The sequence below is a fragment of the Girardinichthys multiradiatus genome, chromosome 8, assembly GCF_021462225.1.
Source record: "Girardinichthys multiradiatus isolate DD_20200921_A chromosome 8, DD_fGirMul_XY1, whole genome shotgun sequence".
Taxonomy (NCBI): Eukaryota; Metazoa; Chordata; class Actinopteri; order Cyprinodontiformes; family Goodeidae; genus Girardinichthys; species Girardinichthys multiradiatus.
Genome location: NC_061801.1, coordinates 6,946,093 through 6,972,858, shown reverse-complemented (window position 1 = coordinate 6,972,858; position 26,766 = coordinate 6,946,093). Strand labels below are relative to the sequence as shown.

The following is a 26,766-nucleotide window of genomic DNA, read 5'->3' as shown; positions in this document are numbered from 1 at the left end:
CGTTGTAACTTTGTTTATGCTCCTTCGCAGACTAAGTAAACCTGAACCCCGGGTTTATGTCACCGAATACTGACTACGTGTCCGGAAGTCTTTCTGGATGATCAAGGCTATCTACGTTCTGAGGATTTTATTTCCTATCTACTGTCTTCGTTTGGATTCGCATCTAGCTGGCAGTTTCCTGCTACCTTCACCTCCTGGACCTAGCCGCAAGCGTACCCTATCCACCCTCCAACGTAAGCATCTGCACACCGAACTCATTCCTGTTTTGCTCCGAGCTAACACTGAACAGTACCTTCAGAACCTTCTACAAACCTGGATCCTGAATGCCTCTTCCCCTGGCAACCTGACCACACCTATTTAGTAAACTGTTCTCTTGTTTGCATTAATTCCTTGTTAGTAGTTCAACATTATTCAGTTCCCTATTTTTCACCAGAGCTCTTCCCTTCTTCCCATACAATTCGAGAATCATCCGTTACTTCCTAATTATCTTTGTCACAATAAACATCCTTTACATATTCTGTACTCTGTGTGTGGGTCAGATCTATTGCAAACTGACAGTTGTCAGGTTGAAACACTCAAAAACATGACCTCTTCAAGTGTTTTGATTTATTAAAACTGATCCATGATACTCAATATGCAATGAACATATCCGACACGATAGTGTGAGAAACTTCCCAAGAGCGTGATGCCTAAACCACTATGGTTCAGTGTACCGTGGCTTTACTTCAATGTTTTAGGGTCATCTGACAAACTGTATATGGCTTCTAGATCTAAAAAGAACAATCTTGTGTTAATCAGTCCACAGAATGTTCCACCATTTTTCTCAAGGCCAGTTAATGTGTTCTTTGGCAAACTAAACTTTCACATTATTGTGTAGCAATGGGACATTCCAAGGACTTCTTGCTGATAGCTTGGCTTTACATAGGTGTTTTCTAATTATTACAGCCCTTACAGGTAACAGCAAATCCTTCAATAATCTCCCTGGAGCTACATATTGAGTTCTATTAGGATGGTAGATTTTTGTTTTCTTGTCATTTTGGTTTGCATTTTAAAGTATCAAGATCTTTTTTTTTTTACCAGAGCAGCATATTTTCTGGACATCCTATATAATTGAATTGAGAGAGAGAACACATAAAAGTACACTGTTCTTCTGAGCAATGCCTAAAATTACCTATTTCACTCAAGTCTTCATAGAGAAGTGTTGTGACCAGCATGTACATTTTCTGCCTTCTTCCTTTTTAAAAATTTTATAAATGCCTTTGCAGTTTTTAAACGCAGAATGAGCGTTTGGTCAGATTGGGTTCATCTGTTTTTAAAACTAATTTAAAAACATTCCTTTCTCCTTGGCTTTTAACCAAGCGTGACTTATTAACTCTTACTATTTTACCCTTTGTATGTACCTGTGCTATTTTAAACGTCTCTAACTCTTATGTATTACCTTTTTTATAGCTGTTTTATTCCTGTTCTCTCACTTACATTTTTGAACAACACTTTGACCAGCTGTTATGTTGTCTTTAAGTGCTTACAAAATAAAATGCTAAGGTATGGTGTCCTTAAATAAGGGCCTCTGATGTGAATCACAACTTTTTTGACTCAAACTGAATGATCTGAATAACTGAACCCTGCAAATTTATTGTGAACCTGTTTGTTCCAATTAACTGTGGATTTAATTTCACAGAATCAGCAGCATGCAGTCATGACTGTTGGATCTGTTGATTTTTCTATTACTCTGCTATAGTGGTAAATTATTTTCTGTGTAGAAATATAATTTTGGCCAGAAACAGTGATTAATGTGGTTTGTGTTGGATGGACTGCTACCTGTTTGAACACAACTGTTTACTGAAGCTTCTGCAATGTATTGGGGTGAAATTATATCTGTCTTTTTTTGCATCTTGGACCTGTGTTACATCTGTTAGAAAGATTTAGAAATAAGAACTTTTTTTTTTTTTTAAACCCAGTTCCAAATAAAATGTAAAGAACCTCCAAATATCCAAACTCAGAACAAAAGGGACCCCTGTTCATCTAATTGGGTCCTTTATGTCCACATGTGTCTCTAAGCCAAAGATTTGTTTACTTTTCTCTCCCAAATTTCTTTTAGGTTTTAATTAGCTTTAATTCATGTAGAAAAAGAGCCTGTTTCATTCTAACTCTCAACCAAGAAGTACTGTGTGGTTTACAATTAACTATTCATTCCTTATCAGTGATTTATATTATTGGTCAGTCCGTTAGTAACTTTTGGACAAAGTTTTATTAATATGTTATATTTTCCTCTATAATAATATATGCAACTCAATGGGAAGGTTAATAATTCTTCAGATTAACTGTATGGATTAGCCTTGAGACTGATCTGATATTGGTTGAAATTTAAGCATCATCTGAAAACAGAGTATGGTACAGCTGCAAGCCTGCTAAAACATGCCTGTCCATCTAAATTGACAGACAGGAAAGGAGAGCATTAATGAGAGATGGCTGCAAAGATGCCCATGGTAACACTGGAGAAGCTGCATAGATCCACTGCTGAGGTCAGAGAATCTGTTGACATTAAAATTAATATTTGTGCCCTCTATAAATCTGGCCTTTGTAAAAGGAAAAACAAGGGAACCTTTGGAGAAAACCTGTTATGGGCTACAAAAGAGAAGATTGTTCTACAAAGTATCGCCTCAGGGGTATGGAAAACATAGGCATGCCACACTTTTCAAATTTGGTTTTGTAAAAAAAACAATGTGACATTATCCTTCCATTCTATTTTGTGTTGTCCATACATCCATTTATCTATACCCGCTTATTCTCGCACGGTCACAGGGGTACTGGTGCCTATCTCCAGCAGTAATTGGATGAGAGTTGGGGGAACCCCCCTCAAACAGGTTGCCAGTCCATCTTAGAGCAACCTGCACACTAAGTGAAATCAGTTTTTTGTTTTTTTTTTTACTGTGGGAGGAAGCAGGAACTGGCGAAAACTCACACATACAGGTCCTTCTCAAAAAATTAGCATATTGTGATAAAGTTCATTATTTTCTATAATGTAATGATGAAAATTTAACATTCATATATTTTAGATTCATTGCACACTAACTGAAATATTTCAGGTCTTTTATTGTCTTAATACGGATGATTTTGGCATACAGCTCATGAAAACCCAAAATTCCTATCTCACAAAATTTGCATATTTCATCCGACCAATAAAAGAAGAATGTTTTTAATACAAAAAACGTCAACCTTCAAATAATCATGTACAGTTATGCACTCAATACTTGGTCGGGAATCCTTTTGCAGAAATGACTGCTTCAATGCGGCGTGGCATGGAGGCAATCAGCCTGTGGCACTGCTAAGGTCTTATGGAGGCCCAGGATGCTTCGATAGCGGTCTTTAGCTCATCCAGAGTGTTGGGTCTTGAGTCTCTCAATGTTCTCTTCACAATATCCCACAGATTCTCTATGGGGTTCAGGTCAGGAGAGTTGGCAGGCCAATTGAGCACAGTGATACCATGGTCAGTAAACCATTTACCAGTGGTTTTGGCACTGTGAGCAGGTGCCAGGTCGTGCTGAAAAATGAAATCTTCATCTCCATAAAGCTTTTCAGCAGATGGAAGCATGAAGTGCTCCAAAATCTCCTGATAGCTAGCTGCATTGACCCTGCCCTTGATAAAACACAGTGGACCAACACCAGCAGCTGACACGGCACCCCAGACCATCACTGACTGTGGGTACTTGACACTGGACTTCTGGCATTTTGGCATTTCCTTCTCCCCAGTCTTCCTCCAGACTCTGGCACTTTGATTTCTGAATGACATGCAGAATTTGCTTTCATCCGAAAAAAGTACTTTGGACCACTGAGCAACAGTCCAGTGCTGCTTCTCTGTAGCCCAGGTCAGGCGCTTCTGCCGCTGTTTCTGGTTCAAAAGTGGCTTGACCTGGGGAATGCGGCACCTGTAGCCCATTTCCTGCACACGCCTGTGCACGGTGGCTCTGGATGTTTCTACTCCAGACTCAGTCCACTGCTTCCGCAGGTCCCCCAAGGTCTGGAATTGGCCCTTCTCCACAATCTTCCTCAGGGTCTGGTCACCTCTTCTCGTTGTGCAGCGTTTTCTGCCACACTTTTTCCTTCCCACAGACTTCCCACTGAGGTGCCTTGATACAGCACTCTGGAAACAGCCTATTCGTTCAGAAATTTCTTTCTGTGTCTTACCCTCTTGCTTGAGGGTGTCAATAGTGGCCTTCTGGACAGCAGTCAGGTCGGCAGTCTTACCCATGATTGGGGTTTTGAGTGATAAACCAGGCTGGGAGTTTTAAAGGCCTCAGGAATCTTTTGCAGGTGTTTAGAGTTAACTCGTTGATTCAGATGATTAGGTTCGTAGCTCGTTTAGAGACCCTTTTAATAATATGCTAATTTTGTGAGATAGAAATTTTGGGTTTTCATGAGCTGTATGCCAAAATCATCTGTATTAAGACAATAAAAGACCTGAAATATTTCAGTTAGTGTGCAATGAATCTAAAATATATGAATGTTAAATTTTCATCATGACATTATAGAAAATAATGAACTTTATCACAATATGCTAATTTTTTGAGAAGGACCTGTACACAGGGAGAACATGCAAATGCAATTCAGAAAGACCCTAGGAAACTGAAGCATGGACTTACCTAACACAAGACAATAGTGCTTACAACTGTGCTACTGTGCAGCCCCCAGCTGTGTGGGTCTATTATATAAAAATACAACAAAATGCATCACAATTTAAAAAAGTTCAAGGGGTGTAAATACTTTTTCAAGGCAATGCCAGTTTTTGTTTCATTCTTAAAAACCTACCTTTCATTTTTTTTTGAAAATTTAACTGAAAAATGTGTATCAAAGTGAAAATGTCTTAAAACAACATAATAGTTGCAACCTCTAAAATGTGACTGTCAGTTTTTCATATTTTCCATGATAGCCAAATACAGACTTGCATCATGGAAAATACTTGGTTATGCAGCCTGAGAAGATCCTGTAGGGCTGGAGGACATGACAGTGGAGTCATGGAGGAGCTGGAGGGCGAGTGCTGTCATGTGTTCTTATGATAACAGTCATATGAGGCTTTGGCCCAGCTGCATCCACACAGTGCATGGTGTGGCTGTGTTTTTCCACATGAACAGTAAATAGCGGTTTCAGTAAGCCCGGCCAGCGAAAGGGTGGAGGACCTGACTGCCTCAGTCATCCTGAGTCTGTGTGTGTGTGTGTGTGTGTGTGTGTGTAAGTGTTATTCTAGGTCAGCCATTTCCCTGGAATGTTCTGCTGGCTGCCAAAGAGAAGTCACTACAAAGGAATGCACACATAACACTGCAGAAACACAAGGATGACTTAAAAAGGACTGAAAGTAAGGAGACGTGGGCAACATTCATATTTCTTCGTATGCCTTTTCTAGGTAGTACCTTTGGCCGTTCAGAATAAGACCTACAAAAAAGTACATTTCTTTCATTCTTTTCATTTTTGTCACCCTTAAATGTTTCAGATAATTAAACAAATTTAAATATCAGCAAAGGTAACCAGAGTAAATACCAAAAGCCAGTTTCCAAATGATGATTTCACATATTAAGGGAAAAATACACACGGGACTATAAGAAAATATGATTGCCCGCCTTGGTAAATCATTAGTGAACAGTGATTATTTAACATTTTTTAGACAGATGAGTTACATTTTCACACAGGCCTAATTACAGCCACACCTATAGAATCAAAAAGGTACTTACAAAGAACCTGTCTGACAAAATGAAGTAGGCTAAAGATCTCAAAAAGCACTGAATCATGACAATAAATAAAGAACAGATAAGAAACAAAGTAATTGAACAAGTAATTGACATATATCTTAGTCTCCAGTGAACCACAGTAAAAAAGCGGTGGCCGGCCTACTAAAATCACACCAAGAGTACATTAAGAAGTCATTAAAAAGGTTGCAAAGAAATCAAAACACTGATTGCCTTGGTTAAGGTCAGCGAATAAACGATAAGAAAGATATTGGGCAAAATTTATTCCCATAATGAAGTTCCAAGGCCAAATTCACTGCTGATCAGGAAAAAAAAACACAAAGACTGGTCTCACATTCGCCAAAAACATCTTGAAGATCCGCTGGATTTTAGGGAAAATATTATGTGGACTGACAAGACAATCATGGACGTTTTTGAAAAGGCATCCACCCTATTACCTATGACCAAAAACTAATACCATTCCAAAAATAATAACAAATCTCCAGTTAGGGAGAGGTGGTGGGAGTATGATAGTCTGGGACTGTTTTGCTTCTTCAGGACCTGGAGGACTTGTCGTAATTGATGCACAATAAAAAAGGATGCACTATCAAAAAATCCTGAAGGAGAATGTTATGCCTCCAGCTCATGACCTTTAAGCTCAAACGGGCTTGGGTTACACAGCATACTCAATGGAATAAAGCACTCCATTAAGTTCAAATTTGAATACCAAAAAACTTAAACAAAGGTCTTGAAGTGACCTAGTCTAAGTCCAGACTGTGACACTGAGACACAGTGGCATGACCTTAAACATGCTGTTCATGCTAAACAAAAAAAACCAAAGTGGCAGAATAAAAACAATTCTGCAAGGATGAGTGAGATCCTCCACAGAGGTGTAGTAAACTCTTTGTCAGTTACTAAAAATGTTTGATTGCAGTTGCTGCCACCAAGGGTGGCAAAACCAGTTATTGTGTTAAGGGGTCAATTACTTTTCCACACATAGCCAGGTTGTAATTAACATGTGTTTGATGACACTTAAACGTGGAAAACAAGAAATTTCTAAGGGAGCAATTACTTTTTACATCACTGTTTATAACAAACTGTATGAAACGCTTATGGGCATTATTCATGTCAGAGGAACATTTTCAGACACCGTTTGCATCTGCTCCGCCACCAAAAACAGAGACCACAGAGACCAATCTAAACCTGCTTTGTTTTCCCTCTTTGTCTCTTTAGCCCTCCCTTCCTCCCTGCTCCTTTCTCTCCTTTTGGAAGCAGTGATGGCAGCTCAGCCTCTGATCTGAGTGAGGGAAGGGTCAGCACCTTGGCTGGGTGCGCCTTCTCATCTTTTCTGCGTGGCTATGTGCTATGTCGCCTCTGTCCTGTGACTTTGTGAAATGACTGCAGTAGATTGGAATTGTACAATGCGGCAGGTCGTGGGGGAGGAAGCAGCGAGGCAGCTGCAGCGTTTGGAGTGTAGAGGTGGTGGTGGGGGTGAGATGGAGAGAGAAGAAAAAAATGAAGAAATGGGAAATCTCGGGAACCTGTTTCCAGGGCAACAGAGGTCTGAAAAACACAGGCAGGTTGGACTGTTTATTTGCCACGCTGCACTGCCCTCTGGCAAGATACTGCAGACACCTCTAATGACTGAAGCGCTGGCTGGCCCTGCTGCTAACGCACCTTCAGGCTTTAAGGGACACACACACTGCCTCTGTCAGTGTGTGTGTATTTCTGTCACACATGTTCATAAGGGTGTTGCAGGTAAAGGGACATCACAGGCCATGCTGCATGATCCATGCCCCCATACATGGTGATCATCTGCAGGTGACGTCATGCTCCTCCTCCTCTTCCTTTTCTTTTTCTCTAAAATGATCTGTTCTAATCTGCAGTCATTCAGTCAGTAGACTTCCGGAGGAGGGAAGGAAAAGTCCTTTTCTCAGTGGGAGACATTAGCCCTGTGATCTCATGAATATATTATAGCGGGCTGTTGAGCAATGAGGAGGGCATACTGAGCTGCCAGGTTGTGACCTGTGAAAGCCCTAACTGCAAAGTCCTGTATTGTTATATTAGTATTAAACCTCCAGATAAGTCAGGGTTTTTTGCACTGAAAACAGGAGTGAAACAAAACTATAACGATTATAATTTAGCATTTTTAAAATTAAAGAATGAAATTATCAGAGACAAGAAGCATTTATCTAATTAACAGCTGAGTCGCATCGTTCCTCAAGCGGCATCGCCTTCTCTGTAACCCGACTGCGACAGTAGGAGATAACGCTGCGTTTAATGACCCTCGGATATCCCCATCCCCTTTCCCTCCCTCACTTGTGTGTGTGTGTGTGTGTGTGTGTGTTTGTGTGTGTGTGTCCCAAATAAACAGTTACAAAAGAGTTAATTGAGGAACTGGTTGGAAACGATGCACAAGCAACAGGGATAATCGCTGCTGGGACCAGAGCTTCCAGAGCCACCAGAAATACATATCCATTACAGGGGCTACAACAGTCACATTCCTTGTGTTAGGCCAGACTGAACCAGAGGCAGTGTCAGAAGTGTTTTACCTAAGCTAAGGTGGAAAAGGACTGAACTGTTGCTCTTTTCAAAGGATAGTTAAATTGAAATGTCATATCAAAATCGAGGTCCAAGAATGGGGAATAGCTTTTTGGAGATGGTGACTTTTCAACACACTGATTAAAAGTACCAATACCTGCTTTAAAGACCATAGTATCACTGTACTTGATTGGTCAGCCAAATGGCTTCACCTGAACTCAACCTGGAGCTATGGACTATTGTCAAGAGGAAGATGATAGATAGGCTACCAGAGGCAACAATGCAGCTGAGCTGAGGGCTGCTATCAAACAAATCTGAGCTTCCATTTCACTTCAGCTGAGACACAGGCTGATTGTCTCCATGCAACGCCGCACTGATGCAGGTTTTCATGCGAAAGGAGCCTAAATCAAGTAGCTATGGAGTACAGCACAAAGAGATGTACAGTAAAAAGACATACTTTTAAGTAAACCATTTCTGTATTAAAATCCATCTAAATTGGTCCTATGCAAAGAATTTTAAGGTTTCATTATCTCTAAGCCATAATCTTCAGGAAAACAACGTTTGAAATACACCAATGAGTTTAATGAGTTTATTATTGAATTCAATTACTGATGTAAATTAATGCAGATATATATATATATATATATAGATATATATATATATATATACACACTGCTCAAAAAAATAAAGGGAACACTCAAATAACACATCCTAGATCTGAATGAATGAAATATTCTCACTGAATACTTTGTTCTGTACAAAGTTGAATATGCTGACAGAAAAATCATCAATGGAAATCCAATTTATTAACCAATGGAGGCCTGGATTTGGAGTCACACACAAAATTAAAGTGGAAAAACACTACAGGCTGATCCAACTTTGATGTAATGTCCTTAAAACAAGTCACAATGAGGCTCAGTATTGTGTGTGGCCTCCACGTTCCTGTATGACCTCCCTACAACACCTGGGCATGCTCCTGATGAGACGGTGGATGGTCTCCTGAGGGATCTCCTCCCAGACCTGGACTAAAGTATCCTCCAACTCCTGGACAGTCTGTGGTGCAACGTGACGTTGGTGGATAGAGCGAGACATGATGTCCCAGATGTACTCAGTTGGATTCAGGTCTGGGGAATGGGCGGGTCAGTCCATAGCTTCAATGTCTTCATCTTGCAGGAACTGCTGACACACTCCAGCCACATGAGGTCTAGCATTGTCCTCCATTAGGAGAAACCCAGGGCCAACTGCACCAGCATATGGTCTCACAAGGGGTCTGAGGATCTCATCTCGGTACCTAATGGCAGTCAGGCTACCTCTGGCGAGCACATGGAGGGCCATGCGACCCTCCAAAGAAATGCCACCCCACATCATTACTGACCCACTGCCAAACTGGTCATGCTGAAGGATGTTGCAGGCAGCAGATCTCTCTCCACGCTGTCTCCAGACTCTGTCACGTCTGTCACATGTGCTCAGTGTGAACCTGCTTTCATCTGTGAAGAGCACCGGGCACCAGTGGCGAATTTGCCAATCCTGGTGTTCTCTGGCAAATGCCAAGCGTCCTGCACGGTGTTGAGCTGTGAGCACAACCCCCATTTGTGGACGTCGGGCCCTCATACCATCCTCATGGAGTCAGTTTCTAACCGTTTGTGCAGACACATGCACATTTGTGGCCTGCTGGAGGTCATCTTGCAGGGCTCTGGCAGTGCTCCTCCTTTTCCTCCTTACACAAAGGCGGAGGTAGCGGTCCTGCTGCTGGGTTGTTGTCCTCCTACGGCCTCCTCCATGTCTCCTGGTGTACTGGCCTGTCTCCTGGTAGCGCCTCCAGGCTCTGGACACTACGCTGACAGACACAGCAAACCTTCTTGCCACAGCTCACATTGATGTGCCATCCTGGATGAGCTGCACTACCTGAGCCACTTGTGTGGGTTGTAGAGTCCGTCTCATGCTACCACGAGTGTGAAAGCACCACCAACATTCAAACGTGACCAAAACATCAGTCAGAAAGCATAGGTACTGAGAAGTGGTCTGTGGTCCCCACCTGCAGAACCACTCCTTTATTGAGTGTCTTGCTAATCGCCAAAGATTTCCCCCCTTTGTCTATTCCATTTGCACAACAGCAGTGAAATTGATTGTCAATCAGTGTTGCTTCCTAAGTGGTCAGTTTGATTTCACAGAAGTTTGATTTACTCTTGAGTTATATTGTGTTGTTTAAGTGTTCTCCTTGTTTTTGGAACAGTGTATATATATATATATTATTTTCAGTTGACAGAAATACGAGTTCTCAGAGGTCCTTGAATGCAGCACTAGCTTATCTCAGTTTAGCTAAGCTAACATAACTGTATACTATAAAGCAGCCTCATTGTCTGCCAGCTAAAGCATACCCACGGTAAGCTCCGGGGCAGTTAACAGAGTCAGTGTTTTAAAGTGCTCAGTTAGCTAGTGTTCGTTACAATGTAGCTAACTTAGTAGCGCCGTACAAAGGAGCGTTCCACAGGGTTACACAAAGTTAATGGTGTGAGTTAAGTAGCCCTCAGTTAGCTCAGGGTGGCAGCCAGCGGCTCAGCCAGCAGCGTGTTAAAGCCCCTCCACAGACAGTTCTCCGATTCCACTCCTCTGCTGGCACTTAACACAGCGACACCTAATCCAAACTTAAAGCGGCGAGAGGTTGCCAAAGCAGCACCATCTCCACTCCTTCAAAACGGGACTACCTGCTCCTATTTCTTCACATTTGTGCTTGTTTTAAACGGCGGGCTTCATCACCCGGAGCGCTTATCCCCGAGCAGCCCGACAAGGTAAGGTGAAACAAAACAGCTGCTATTCTGTGTTTTAGTGACGGAGGGGAACGCGCGCACACAGGAAGACAGAGAGGCTGGTCTCATCCACTCCGTGCAGCACACTGCTGAAATGCTTTGTTCTGCTCTGCTCTGCTGCATGTTTTTTTCTTTGCACTCTTCAAGATGCTTTTACAAATCAGGGTATTCATGTTTGCAAAAAAGCTGTACTGTATTGAAGACGTATTGCGTTGTTATAGTGACCAGCAGTACACGGCACAATGAAATTACAGCTAGATACACGGATTTCACGAGTTCATTAGATCTGTTTGGGAAGAATTACGTTCTGTGATTGGGTTGAAATTGCGAGAGAAGGCAGCTGCAGGAAAAAACCAAACACCCGGTGTGGGGGACTTTTAATTTTGATCAATACTGCTAAATAAATATATTTTTGATGGGAAATAGTCGTCTGACAACTTTAGTGTTATATAATTTGTTCAGTGTGATTTGAAGGGCCCACCATGAAACAGGTGAGACCTCTGCTCTCTGTCTGAGGTGATATTTGGAGGGAACAATTTGTTGACTGACCTTCACTGCAATGTATTTATATAACAAGCTTCCTCGCAAAAGTATTCACACCTTTGAACTTTTTAACATTTTCTCACATTGCAATCTCTGTGGATATGTTTTATTTGAGACCAACACAAAGTAGTGTATGAATTAAATTGGAATTAATATGTTACATTTAAGTCTTTTTTTAATACCAATACAAATCTGAAAAGTGTGGCATGAACATGTATTCAGCCTCCTGAGTCAATCATTTGTAAAAACAACCTTTTGCTGCAATCATAGTGGCAAATCTTTGGGGGTATGTGGCTAGCTGTTTGCACATTTAGAGATTTTTATTTTTATTTCCAATATTCTTTTGCATCGTAACTCAAGCTCGGTGAGATTTAATGGATACTTAATTGGATTCAGGTCTGGACTTTGACTGAGCCATTCTAACACACAAATAGGATTGGATCTGAGTTCTTCCATTGTAGTTCTGGCTGTATGTTTCTTGTTGTGTGTTGAGAATGAACCTTCACCATGTCTCAAGTATTTTCTAGCCTTTAGCACGTTTTCTTCCAGAATTGCCCTCTATTTAGCCCCATGCACATTCCCTTGAACCTTCACTAGTTCAGTTGCCCTGCTGAAGAAACTAATTTCCCACAGCATGATGCAGCCACTACTCGGGGATTTATCATCACCTAATGTTAAGAATAAATAATAAATATATAAATTGTAATTATATACATTGAAATTTGTGATGGAATTGTGACAAAACGAGAGGAAGTTCAGCAGGTGTGAATATTTTTGCAAGCCATTAAATAACAACGTTGGTGCCTGAATAAATAATTCTATAAACTAATTGAGTTGTGGTAACAGTGGTGGAAGATTACAACCAATGAAATGCCTGATTTTGTTTAGCATTATCTGTCTTAAAGGCACATGGTTTTATTGCATCCAAATCACTAAGCAATCAAATTCCCTTGACTGTTTTAGCTGAAAAGCTGATGAAGCTCTATTATAAACATCTTTACATCAGAGTGTATCAGAGAAGAAGGTCTTGAAGTGTGAGGAAGATTTGCTTCTCTTTTGGATCATGCAGCAGAAGAAGCTGATTGATGCATGTTAACCCTTTTAAAATCTGGGAGGCCATGTATCATTTTCTACATAGAGTGGGTTCGTTCCACGGCAACAACAAACATGAAGTTGCCTAACTCATCCCGTTCACAGATGAAACCTTGGGTTCTTTGTGGTATAATTTGGTTGCTGCTGGCCATTTCTTGTTGTAACTTAGTTTTTCTCTCCAGTGTTTCCCACTGGATAATTATTATTAATTATGGAGTATTTTATCTAAGTAAAAAAAAACAACTAAATCTGTGCAATCTGTGTGCTTCTGTAGCTTAACATATTTATTAAAAATGATTATTTTAGAACTGCATGGAGTCTGTTAAATTGAATGGGATTATAATTGGATTTAACTGGACTGTGCTGGATTTCACTGTACAGAACTGGACTGAAAGTGTTTAATTTTTATCTATACCACGCTAAGATGTCTTTTATCGTGGATTGGAACCTTAATACGTTAACTGAATTAATATTTATTCATGTGTATTGGTACAGTCATTGTCAGAAATATTACATTTAAGGACAGCTTCTTAAAGCTAATGAAACTGAATTAGAGTTTAAGTGATGTGTTTCTATGATTTAGTGCAAGCAGCAACACCGGAAACCAATTATATGTACATACTGGGACCTTTCCAGAGCTTTACTGGTTATCTTATAGCCAAAACAAGACAATATTGCAGTGATACTGGATCCGTGAGGCATGGCAATATTCTTTAGACATTTTAAGACGAGAGAAAGCAGATTCCCTGGAGGATTTAAAATGTGACCCAAAAGGGAAGATGGAAGTTGTGGACTTTGGAGGACAGACAGATAGAGCAGCAATCTACAGGTCCTTCTCAAAATATTAGCATATTGTGATAAAGTTCATTATTTTCCATAATGTCATGATGAAAATTTAACATTCATATATTTTAGATTCATTGCACACTAACTGAAATATTTCAGGTCTTTTATTGTCTTAATACAGATGATTTTGGCATACAGCTCGTGAAAACCCAAAATTCCTATCTCACAAAATTAGCATATTTTATCCGACCAATAAAAGAAAAGTGTTTTTAATACAAAAAACGTCAACCTTCAAATAATCATGTACAGTTATGCACTCAATACTTGGTCGGGAATCCTTTTGCAGAAATGACTGCTTCAATGCGGCGTGGCATGGAGGCAATCAGCCTGTGGCACTGCTGAGGTCTTATGGAGGCCCAGGATGCTTCGATAGCGGCCTTTAGCTCATCCAGAGTGTTGTGTCTTGAGTCTCTCAACGTTCTCTTCACAATATCCCACAGATTCTCTATGGGGTTCAGGTCAGGAGAGTTGGCAGGCCAATTGAGCACAGTGATACCATGGTCAGTAAACCATTTACCAGTGGTTTTAGCACTGTGAGCAGGTGCCAGGTCATGCTGAAAAATGAAATCTTCATCTCCATAAAGCTTTTCAGCAGATGGAAGCATGAAGTGCTCCAAAATCTCCTGATAGCTAGCTGCATTGACCCTGCCCTTGATAAAACACAGTGGACCAACACCAGCAGCTGACACGGCACCCCAGACCATCACTGACTGTGGGTACTTGACACTGGACTTCTGGCATTTTGGCATTTCCTTCTCCCCAGTCTTCCTCCAGACTCTGGCACCTTGATTTCCGAATGACATGCAGAATTTGCTTTCATCCGAAAAAAGTACTTTGGACCACTGAGCAACAGTCCAGTTCTGCTTCTCTGTAGCCCAGGTCAGGCGCTTCTGCCGCTGTTTCTGGTTCAAAAGTGGCTTGACCTGGGGAATGCGGCACCTGTAGCCCATTTCCTGCACACGCCTGTGCACGGTGGCTCTGGATGTTTCTACTCCAGACTCAGTCCACTGCTTCCGCAGGTCCCCCAAGGTCTGGAATCGGCCCTTCTCCACAATCTTCCTCAGGGTCCGGTCACCTCTTCTCGTTGTGCAGCGTTTTCTGCCACACTTTTTCCTTCCCACAGACTTCCCACTGAGGTGCCTTGATACAGCACTCTGGGAACAGCCTATTCGTTCAGAAATTTCTTTCTGTGTCTTACCCTCTTGCTTGAGGGTGTTAATAGTGGCCTTCTGGACAGCAGTCAGGTCGGCAGTCTTACCCATGATTGGGGTTTTGAGTGATGAACCAGGCTGGGAGTTTTAAAGGCCTCAGGAATCTTTTGCAGGTGTTTAGAGTTAACTCGTTGATTCAGATGATTAGGTTCATAGCTCGTTTAGAGACCCTTTTAATGATATGCTAATTTTGTGAGATAGGAATTTTGGGTTTTCATGAGCTGTATGCCAAAATCACCCGTATTAAGACAATAAAAGACCTGAAATATTTCAGTTAGTGTGCAATGAATCTAAAATATATGAATGTTAAATTTTCATCATGACATTATGGAAAATAATGAACTTTATCACAATATGCTAATATTTTGAGAAGGACCTGTATATGCAAAAGGATATCTTCAACCTTACAGTTAAGTGCCTGTGGGACCTCAAACAGAGACACAGTTTTACTGTTGTCAAGTTTAAGTAGACCAACAGACATCCAGGCTTTGATACTCAATAAGCAGTTGCTAAGGGTTGGGGACGCTTACTTGATGGTTAGGTGCTAATAGAGGTTTGTATGCCCTCCGCATATGAATAAAATTGCAGACTGTTTCGAAATGTGACAAAGTGGGATCATGCATATGACAGAGTAATGGCCCAACTATAGAGCTCTGAGGCACTTCTTGATAAGGGCTGTAGGAGCGCAAGAATCACTGATGGTGACAACTAGGGGTGCACCGATTGATTGGCGATCATTCACAATATTTACTATGAAATCTAATAGCAGCATCTTCTCTTACAGTAGAATGAGCCACCTGATCTTGTGAAATAGTGGTACTGTGACACCATTTACAATCCTCTCAGATCATTAAAGCAGTTTTTTATTCTTTTTAAGACAGGCAGGGTTCAGGAGAGAACCCAGTTACACCCTGGACAGACCACCAGTTCTGCTTCTGCAATGATCTATAATGTGAACAGGGGTGTGACTTGTAAATACATGGTAACAACATCGGTACACTTTGTTAACCTCATAAACATGGTTAAGTGACGTGTGTGTTGGTAAGGCATCAAGTTGTGGTCTGAGTTTCATTTTCCAGCTAATGGGACACAAAAAAAATCAAAATGGTTTCAATGGCTCACAAGATGGTTCAAAACAGTTATTTTAACAAGCATGACATGTTGTTTTTGAGTTGGAGAGTGTCTCTGAGGTGAGGGAGCCAGTGCCTGTTTTTCCTCTTTGGCCATGACTTCCTGGATGTATGGGCACAAAAACATGTTGTCATGGCATGAGGCCAGGCTCGGTTACTTCGGGTCTGTGTTGACCAAAAAACTCAGACTCCCCTTTTTATTCGCCCTCATAAACCGAGCAGAAACGGGGAAAACAACAATCTAACTCTTAGGGAATATTTAAGAAATGTTAGTGTAAGGAAAGTGTTGATATGCTGACACTGAATTTGATGCAGGCAGTGTTTCTGTATACCTTCTCTGCAGATCAAATACTCAGTGACAGCAGGGAAGTCTAGTTCAAGCACTGTGGTTTCAAAAGAAAGAAAGAAAGGTGTAAAGCAAACTCTCTGTTTGTAATATTCACCGTGTCAGTGTATTACCATCTGGGCAAAATTTCTCTTAAATATTCCATTAATAATTTTATTTGCAAATGCAATAAACTATTTCTTACAATGTTTCAAAGGCAAGAGTTTTTTTTATCCAAATCCTACGACATTTATCTGTATATGATGAAATCAAACAACTTAATTTATTTGAAATATATATTTTTGAGGATTTAAAAAGTTGGCACATTTATCGTGCTTAAAACTACAACACTTAAAAATACTAATAATTAATTTAAAAGTAGGAATAACACATTTTGTTTTTTAAATATGTGAGCTTTTATGTTGGTATAGTTTAAAGAATTTATTTCAAATATGTAAAGAACAAAAGTAAACAAAGAAAATAATTTCAATAATAATGAATATCCAAAAGACAGTTCAAATATTTACATAAACTATATTGCCAAATGTATTGGCTCACATATAAACTTAAGTGACATCCCATTCCTAATCCATAGGCGCCATACCAGATTCAGCTCTTCTGAGAAGGCTGTCCACAAGGTTTAGGATTGTGTTCATTGTTTTCACCATTCTTCCAGACACTGATGTTAGATGATAATGGCGGGCTCTCAGTCTTCACTCTAATTCATCCTAAAGATGTTCTGTTTGGTTGAGGTCAGGACTCTGGGCCAGTTAAGCTCAAGCTGAGGCATTCAGAGTTCCTTTCACTGGAACTGAGGATCCAAGCCCAGCTTCTGAAAAAAAAAAAAACAACCCCACAGCATAATCCCCCTTCACCAAACTTTGGACTTGGCCCAATACAGTCAGACTAACCCTTCTCCTGGCAACCTCCAAACCCAGACTCAGATCTGCCAGATGGAGACACGCGATTGGTCACTACAGAGAATGGACCTCCACTGCTCTAGAGTCCAGTGGCGCCGTGCTTTACACCACTGCATCTGACGCTTTGCACTTGGTGATGTATGGCTTGGATGCAGCTGCTTGGCCATGGAAACCTATTGTTCTTGAGCTAATCTGAAAGCCACATGAGGTTTGGAGGTCTGTGGCTCCATATGAGGGATTGGTGTAAAGTCAACCCAGGCGACTGTTCACTGTTGCTACGTGCTAATTCAGTAGGAGTGAATGCGGGAAGTCACTAACTCGATGCAATCTGCTGTTTTCCTTAGATAGAAAAACTTTTAACCAATTTGAATAATAAAGTGAATCTCACTGCACTGTTTGATAGTTGGGATTAATTGGAATGTGTGTACCCAACTTGAAATCTGTCTGATTCAATTGAAATGACTTTGTAAAGTGCCTTGAAACCTGTGTTGTGAATTGGCGCTATATAAATAAAACTGAATTGAATCAGCGATTTATTTTGCAGAAAGTCGAGGACCTCTGTGCACTATACACCACCGCTCTGTGAGTTTACGTGGCTGAGTTACTGTCATTTCCCATTGCTTCCAGTTTCTTATAATACCACTGACAGTTGACGGTGGAATATTTAGGAGTGTGGAAATTTCATGACTAGGCTTGTTGGACAGGTGGCATCCTATCACAGTACCAGGCTGGAATTCACTGAGCTCCTGAGAGAAACCCATTCCTTCACAAATGTAGAAACAGTCTGCATGCCTGGGGGCTTGATTTATACACCTGTGGCCATGGTGATTGGAACACCTGATTTTATTCATTTGGATGGGTGAGCGAATATGTTTGGCAATATAGTGTATTTAAAAAGGAGTGGGAAGAAGTACAAATTTACCTGATCCCACACCTTCTTCAAAAACCTAATAATACTCTCTTGTTCCACTTTAATTCACAAGAATAAGGTCAATAAGACCTATACAATAATAATTCCACTTACCTAGTTACTCTATATTATTTATATCACAATAATTACATAGAAAATAATTAATAAATACAGAGATATTAACCTTATAAAAAATTATCCGGTACTAATAAAGAATATATACAAACATATATGCACATACATATATAGTTGGGAAGAAATAATCCGACACACTCTTCATCCCTATATCTTGGAATATTATGTCTTTATACCTCTTTTTGAGACGTTTTTGTTTGGACATTCCTTGAGTTCTACATTCAAACTTTTATACAGTTTTACTCCACAGATTGAAATACAAAAAGCTTTCTAGTCATACAAACCTTCCCTGATTTAAAATGAAACTTTCCCCTTAAATCATAAACCCCTTCCCTTTTACTGAACAATTTTTGAATATGACCTGGTAATAGTTTGATTATTGATCAAATATTTTTTGTGCCGTTTGAACCCCCACAAGGTCTGTAAACAGTTTTGACTGCAAAAATAATGAAAAGGTGTGATTTCTATATCCAGCCCCATGAATGATCCATACTGATTTCTTTTGTAGAATAAATAATGGCTGAATTGCTCAGTTAGAATAATTACCCGACACTTCTGCACAGTGATTTAAATATGGATGAACAGTTAAACTGACAGCTCGTTTTTATTTAGCTAACTGTGCAATACCTAATGTGTGGTTTGGAACAGAAAGAAGATCCTTCAGGCTTCCTTTTATCACAGCGTTCTGATACTGTAAGACAGTCTTACGTACCCTTAAAGAAAAATTTTAACCGAGTAGAGGGCTCTGTGAGATACAAATTACAACATCTGTGTATTTTTTTCACTGATTTGTTTTAACTGGTCATCGTGAGGCTATCACACCAAAAAAACAAAGTCCAAAGTAGATTTTAATCGGTCAAATAAAAGGCTATTTTATTTTTTGTTTATACTTTACACTTCAACCAAGATTATATTGGGGTATATACCAGAGTTGTGGACTCAAGTCAGGTGACTTAGAATCAAGCCAGACTCGAGTCATAAATTTAAAGACTTGACTCGACTTGAGAGTATTATAAAAGATTTTAGACTTAACTTCATTTCGACCTGAACCTTTTGACTGTAAAAGACTTGATGTCATACACCAAACAGAAACAGTGTTGCACACTAACAGTGTTAATGTGCAATAATGTTGAACACTCTGTTGCTGCAAGCACGCTGCATTGGACATGTTTTCCTGCTTTTCTTCTGCATCCTACAGTAACAGCGGAGAAACAGATGGTTGGAGCGGTGCTGTCTTCCAGCACATTCAAAAAGGTGTGTGCAAAATTGGAAAAAGCTCCAAAAAAAAGCTCTGTTCACCCAAACAACTGGTAGGCCACTACGTATCATAACTGTTTACAATAGTGTTTCGGCACTTTCAGTAAGATATTAAATGCAGATAGGAACACCTTCTGGATCGATCCTTATTGCAAGCCTGGAGACAGTGATATGAGTGGTGCCAGCAGCTGCATTGACATTATGTACGGGTTGCTAGAGCAGCCATAAATGTGTGGGTATTGTGTTAGGTGATGGACCCAGCGCAAAATGCTCCAAGATAGTGATGTCCTCCCTGAAGTCATAATAGAAGTGTTTTTTTTTTTTTTTTGCACCAAGCAGGTGGGTCACCGACAGAAAATGTGTTCTTTCTGTTGATTATTTAGGTTTAATTAATATGTCACAAATCGTTAGCCTCATAGCATAATTGAGGAACTCAACTTAAATTATGCTATGAGGTGGCGAGCGTCCTCTGTACCTGCACCACCGTATGGCAAGGCAGCTGCACTGCTGCTGAAAGGAAGGCTCTGCAGAGGGTGGTAGACGCTGCTCAGAGAACCGTGTGGAGCAGTCTTCCCACCACCTCGGACCTCTACACATCACGATGCAAGGGGAAGGGCCCTACAGATCATGAAGGACTCCACCCATCCCGCAAACAGACTGTCTCAGCTCCTCCTCTTGGGCAGGTAGCTGAGGAGCATTCTGAGCAAGACCACCGGGCTCAGAAACCGCTTCTTCCCTGAAACTGTCAGACTGCTGAACTTGAGCCAAACTCTGTAGACTCTCTGGCCCTGTCCCAATACTCGCACTTCCACGATTGTGTCCCTCAATTGTGCGTTACCGTTGATGGGTTCAAGGGCGTAATGTGTACCAATTCTCCAGTGGTCTTTCACTCCGCCCCCTTTGTGCCCTCAATCCACACCTCAGCTAAGCACGCATCTAAGTGGACTTCGCACAATTCACTGCTGCAGGTGACGTTTTGAGCAAAAATCAATCACTACCGTCAATGTAATCAACCCTCAAATCAGAACAATAAGAACTGGCTAAACTACAAAGAGTAAGCCGACAATATATATTGTTTACTGGTTTTCCAGGCTCAACATTGTGAGACGTCACCGTCTCCAGGGTGATTCTGGGCAGTCAGTAGGCCATAACATTGAAATGACCTTTTGAACAATCACTTGCGCCACATCGGGAGTCTGGTGTATAAGCCTCTTTCGGTTCCTGCACTTTTTTCTTACAATTGCTTGTTCCAGTTTTAAAATATTTTCTTAGCAGCAAAACTGCAAAACAGCGACAGCTCCCGCCATGTTTGATGTTGCAGTTGCAGAGCAGTGGTGTAAGTCGATAATGTAACCCGTACTGCCCCAATTCTCCAATTCTGCATGTCTGTAACCTGCGCACTTCAACCCCTACGTGCACTTTTACAAAGTACACCCTTCATAGAGGGGTGTAGGGTGTAGTGTGGGTATTGGGACAGGGCCTTTCACTACAAACTGACCTGCACTAAACACTTCACCCACCAAGGTGCAATATTTCACTCATTTATAGGTACAATATTAAGGACTACCTCATGCTTTAACATGTGTATTTAATACTTTGCAACGTTAATTTATTTAACTGTCTATATTTCCTTTTTTTTTTTTTGCTCTTTGCTGTATATATTTTTATTGATTGCTGTATTTTGTCTTTTTATTATTAGATTTAGCTTTGTATGTTATACTTAGTTTTCTTTTTACTTCAGTATTAAGCTATGAAATTCAGACTAAGGTCCCGGTTTAGAAGCCTAATATGTAAATGTGAGCTGGTATGACAACAAAAGTCCTTGAACCGTTAAAGAAAAGAAGCCCCGCAGCAATATGCTGCTACCAAGATTTGCGGCTGTGCATGAGTGAAAATAATCCTGTCGATGCATTTCAACCTGGAAAGACTCACATAAAGGAGAAACAACAAGATGACTGTTTAAAGGGTTTATTAATTAAAGATTATTTCTTTGGCGCTCGGACCCCTGAGGAAGATGTAAACGCTGAGAATGAAGTGGGTTTGAATAAATATCTTAGGGTTATGATTAGGTACGTCTTCCCCCCCTGGGATCCGATCCTGGTGGTGGCATAGGCCTTGGTATGGAAGGAGTTGGGAGCCCATGGTGGAGAAGGGTGGAAGCTCAGCAGAAGAGTGGTGTCTTCCATGCAGAGGGTCTTTAAAAGTGATGCCTTGGGAGATGATTGGCCGAGGAGAAGTGCGGATCTGCCGTTGATTGGAGCAGCCAATGAGGAGTGATTGGACATGGTGGGGTGGTGAGTCTTCCATGTTGAATTTTCGGTTAAACTCCCTTATCCCAACTTAGTTGGGATAGCTTTGGTTGCTTCTCTAATTTATGCTCTCCTTGCTTGGCCTTCTTTAGTAGACAGCCATGTCTTAATAGATTTGTAGCTGTGTCACAGGGCTAATTCACACTGCTGGTCCAGGCCAGGAATCGGTCAAAGTGAGAAAATTCACATGCTTAGTTGGCCCGGTTTTTAGACCAAACCAAACTAAGTCAGAAAGTTGCAATGGATTCTTTAGGGGGCAGTATTGCACTGATTGCGGAAAAACAAGCATGAAGAAGAAAGTCCGTCACATCAGTTTCTGTTGCCACTTTGCGGCTTAAATGTAGTTTTCTGCCTGCATCTCATCACTACTCCACGTAGCCTCATGATATATTTTTAAACTTGTTTGTCTTCGGATTGGTGCTCTTACTTTGTTTTTCCTCTAGTTCTTCTGCTACTCAGATGCGTTGCTCTTGCCTTACATCCTCTCTTCCAGCTTTCGGTACGCTGGCCCGGCATGCATTAACACTGCATGCGAACGCTCCAGGGTCCGGTAAACCATGCAGAGACCGACAGTGGTAACCTCTGGTCCGTTTCAGGGTCCAGGATGGGTTCATACCGACGTGATCGCTCCAGAAACCAGACTCTGGAACGCTACAAAGCGTTCCAAAGGTTTGCTGTGAAAGCATTGACACTCTTTCTATTTTGGGTGATTTAACAGAGCTCTGTTAGCACATTTTGCTTTATTGGATAAAGTTGGTTAAATTACATTACACACAGGGGGATTCTTCATACTAAAGAGGTGACTTTTGACAGTAATTGGTTTGTCTGGATTTGATGGTGTTTTGTGTTAGTCTGTCACATAAAATCTCATTTAAATAGCCTGAAGTCTGTGGTTACAACGTAACAGATGTGAAACAGTTTAAGTGGTATGAGTGCTTTTGAAAGGCGCTGTAACTGCTTCATTTGCTGTTGCACACATGACTGTATGTGGTCCTTGTAGAACAGTGCAGCAGCAGAGCAGTTTGAGGGTTGATTGAGTGCAGTTGATTCAACTGTCTGCGATGGCAAGATCTGAGGACTGAGAGTGGAAGGATGAGAAGAGAATCTGACAACGAGGAGCGGAGTGAAGAATAGGAGTTATGGGTAAAGGAAATGTCGAGACGCTGAGGTCAAAGAAGGAGGGGGGAGCAAGAAAGAACAGAGTGTCTCAATGAGTCCCCCACAGGTACAAACTGCACCTCGTTTTCACTTTCAACATCTGATGCAGCCACACGTCTCGCACACCTCACCCTCCTTTTGTGTTGTTCTGCTGCTCAGTTGTGAAGGAAGTTTCAAGGTACTTGATTGGAGGGAATTCACAAATAGTGATCATGTGATCTGTGGAGCACCCCTCCCTCTCTGTCTTTTTACACAAGATTCATGATGTCTGACCCAAATCTGCAAAGTAAAAAAGGGAAAGCAGCAGTGGAAAAAATGAGGGGGTGGGGTGCCTGAGAGGTGGGTCTCAGGGAATGTTCAGGGCTCTGATGTTGGGAAATTAGCATGTCACTTGGTAACTGCCAGATAAAGGAACTCATTAGGTAACGGCAGAGGAGCAGCAAGGATCAGAGATAAAGAATACAAAAAGGGAACATATGGAACTGAAGAAGCAGGTGTAATATTTGATGAGCTGGTTTAAAAGAACTAATTCAGACCTTCATCTTTCCTTTTAGATGTCTGTGTTGCCTTTTCTTGAGTGTCAAGCAATCTACTCATTAAAGCTGCAGTACCCTAATAAACTGTTTGAGTTAATAATAATCACTTCTTTTTTAAATGATGAATAAATAGCCTTCGCAGTATAGTGTATTTGATGAATGAGAAGCCTCTTTTTTTGTATGTTTATAGGTATGACTTTTTTAAATGTGTGTCCCCTCTAAATAAAAACCTAATGTATTACTATAAAGATAGGAAATAACATTCATAGAGCAACGTGTCTTACTATGTGCAGCAGAACAGCTGATGCTTTGGGGTGAATTGCTCTAAACACTGCTACGTTGGTTTCTTGCTCCTTGTGGCAGAGCTGAACATTGATGGAAAGTTAACCTGAAATAGATTAAGGTGCTGCTGTTGTGTTAAAACTATCATTAAAAGAGGGCTGTTTTGAAACTTGCATGCTATGAGTGGGCTATCTGTTAATCAGCCGACTGCAGCTGATAACCCAACTAATTAAGCAGCTAATATCATCCTGTTGGACCTGTTACTCTAAAACAGCAGAATAGGAATAATTCTGTCCAATAAGCAATAGAAAACAACTAAATGTAGTGGATGTTTATTTTATGTTTACTAAAGTTAATAAATCAAAAGCAATATTTCAGTAAATAATGAGGTACATTACAAACAGTATTATAATAATTAACAATATCTTCCAGCTTTTAGCAGGAGTAGGAATAACTTTGCCTTTCTGCTTTTAATAAATGTGATTAGATCATTTTTATAGATTTTTGTTTTTCATTTTTGCATGAATACCATCAGATTTAGTTATCATACCATTAACATCTCATTCAAACATAACTATCCAAACTGAAGCCTCATGACCCAAACATGGGTATTTTTGTTGTTGCCAGATGGGGAGCCTGCTCTTAGCAGGGCGAAGGTTCAGATGTGTGAACTTGCAGGTACATCAGGGACCATCTTTGAATCAGTTTTAACTGTAAAGCACTTTTGTTAACATGTCTAAACAGAATCGTGATTTCATCAAAACGGAAAACCTGTCAGCTTTAGTTCTGTAGAAGTGGCCAAAATTACACACATATCCTTAATGAGCCACTTCAGTCAAAATGCCAGGCTTGCACTACTCGCAAATAGAGGTTGGGGTGGGAGTATTTAGGCACTTTGTGATTCGATTCGATTACTATTCATAAGGCTATGGTGCGATTATAAATCGATTGATGACATAAAATTACCCATCTCCCCTTGCCGTTTCTCTGCAAGACATCTATGACTCTCCTTAGCTGTTGTTTGAAGCAACATGACATGCTAGCTGCTGTGCATCCGAAAAATCTTTTTCATGGGAATTGCTTTCCTTTGACTGCTCTATTTTGCTAATTGATTCATTTTTTGACTATTTTTAGGGTTAATTGAGCAAAATGTGCTTAGGAGATTTCTTTTTTTTTTACTGAATTTGAACCAGGTGAAGCTTAAACTATGCAACCTGAGGAGTTCTGGATAGAGCATATTTACAGACAAAGAAGATTTTTCATCTTAAATAAAAAATGTATACATTTCTTTTGTTCAATTTTGGCCTGATTACTGCTCTGAGTGGGTTGTTCTTTCAGCAAATGTCATGGTGTGTATATTCCAGTTAACTTTCACCTAATTTACTAATCAAATGATCGTTATTTCCATAATTGAATAATTACAATTAATCCGATTAATTGTTTCAGTCCTAGTCTGTAGTCCAACTTTTCTCAAATTGCCTTGTTGCTAAAATGTTCTATACGAATAAACTTGACTTGGCTTTCCATCCATGACATTTTGGAGCTAATTTACTTGGTAGTGATTCCGTCACTGTTTGTGTTGCATAAAAAAATAGCTCCAAGGCCCTGATTCTAAGCAACTCTTGTGGGTCTCATATCCTTTACGATAATAGTTGGACTGCACTCTGTAGTTCACTTCAGCTTTTCTGAGTTAGGGGAAGGATTATCATCGCTAGTTTAATGCACAGCTTTTTTACTTCCAGTTTTGGGTTAAAATGTGTATCATAGTTGCTCTTGTTTTGAGAGATTTCCTTTCAGTTTCACACATCCTGCATATGGCATGGATTTGATCCAAGTGATTTTCTCTTTGCCTGTGATCTTGTATGTTCCCCATAAACTGTCCAGGTGCCGCAACTACTTGCTTCTGAGTTCCTTAAGTGTGTCTGGAGTTCAGTGGCATTCACCAACTGGTTCTGCAGGTCATTGTTCAAAATTAAGCTGTCATCGGGATGGGATGTGACCAGAGGACATCTGCTAGTATGGCTTCCTTTGACTCTTCCATTCTCTGTGTCCTTTGTTGCTACTGCTTGATGACTCATTGTGAAACTCTAAGCTCTGAGGGAACTTTCCTCTGATAGCATCCTGTTTGAAGCCTAGCAGTGGCTAGGTATAGTTGATTGATGGTTAGGTGTCATCTTGGTGTCAAAATGTGAACTGCTTTAAGACTCTTTAAATACAAACTGTCATTGAACTAGAACTTGTAGTGGTAGTTTCATGGATTAGATACCTTGGTTGAGAACAGCATGCACTGAAACATTACACAGTTGAGCAGGTGTATTCCAAAGTTTAGAGGTGTGCTAATTAGGTTTGTACATTTTAGGTACATTTTGAAATGTCATCAGAAAGCTGAACATCCCTAACTTTTTGTGAGAAGTGTATGCTGCTTTCTGTGGAACTAAAACCCATGTAAAAAAATAACTCTGTCCCCGGACACATTTTGAAGAATGCCACCAAAGTGCGTTACGAAAAGTGGGGATGAGTGGAGGGGGTTAAGCGGGGGTGTGGTCAGGAGGACAAGGCAAAGGGGCAGCTAGCTTAATTTGTTACATTGAAACATTGAGCGTGAGCAGAGTGATGCTGGTAGTTTCATCACGGATAGATTCTTTGAGGTGCAGGAATTTTCACCACTCTCATCACCAAAGGTTAAGGGAGTCTTTCTGCACCCCAGCGGGCCTGATGGCCTGAGCCATCAGTTAGAGCCGCTGGCTCAAGGCGCTGACTCCGCAATGTCGAAAGCCTGCGTTGCTGAGGGAGTGGAGAAAATAATCCCCTGGTTGCAGGAATGATGCACTTTGATTTAAGGCTGAAAAATATTAGGGGAAGCATGTGATGTACGATAATGCTGCTAAAATAATAATATGATTGCGGTAAATAAACAAATAGGTTCTTGCCAAGCCTAAAACCCCAGATAATGTTTAGTTTGTCCAGCTACTGGGGGAAAAAAATTATTTCTATTGAAAAACTTGCTTCAGGCAGACATCAGCTGTTTTTGCAATGAAACAACTTGG

The 26,766-nt window shown here is 40.7% G+C and overlaps 1 protein-coding gene across 2 annotated transcripts in view; it reads left to right on the top strand.

Moving 5' to 3' along the window:
• Nucleotides 1–10,534: 10,534 nt before the first annotated feature.
• zmiz2 (zinc finger, MIZ-type containing 2) overlaps nt 10,535–26,766 on the top strand; it is a 64,619-nt gene continuing 48,387 nt past the window's right edge. The window contains exon 1 of one of the 2 annotated variants that reach the window (XM_047371890.1): nt 10,535–11,047. The gene's annotated coding sequence lies outside the window, so the exon portion shown is untranslated. The remainder of the gene's footprint in view (nt 11,048–26,766) is intronic. The other variant, XM_047371891.1, reaches the window with a different exon arrangement.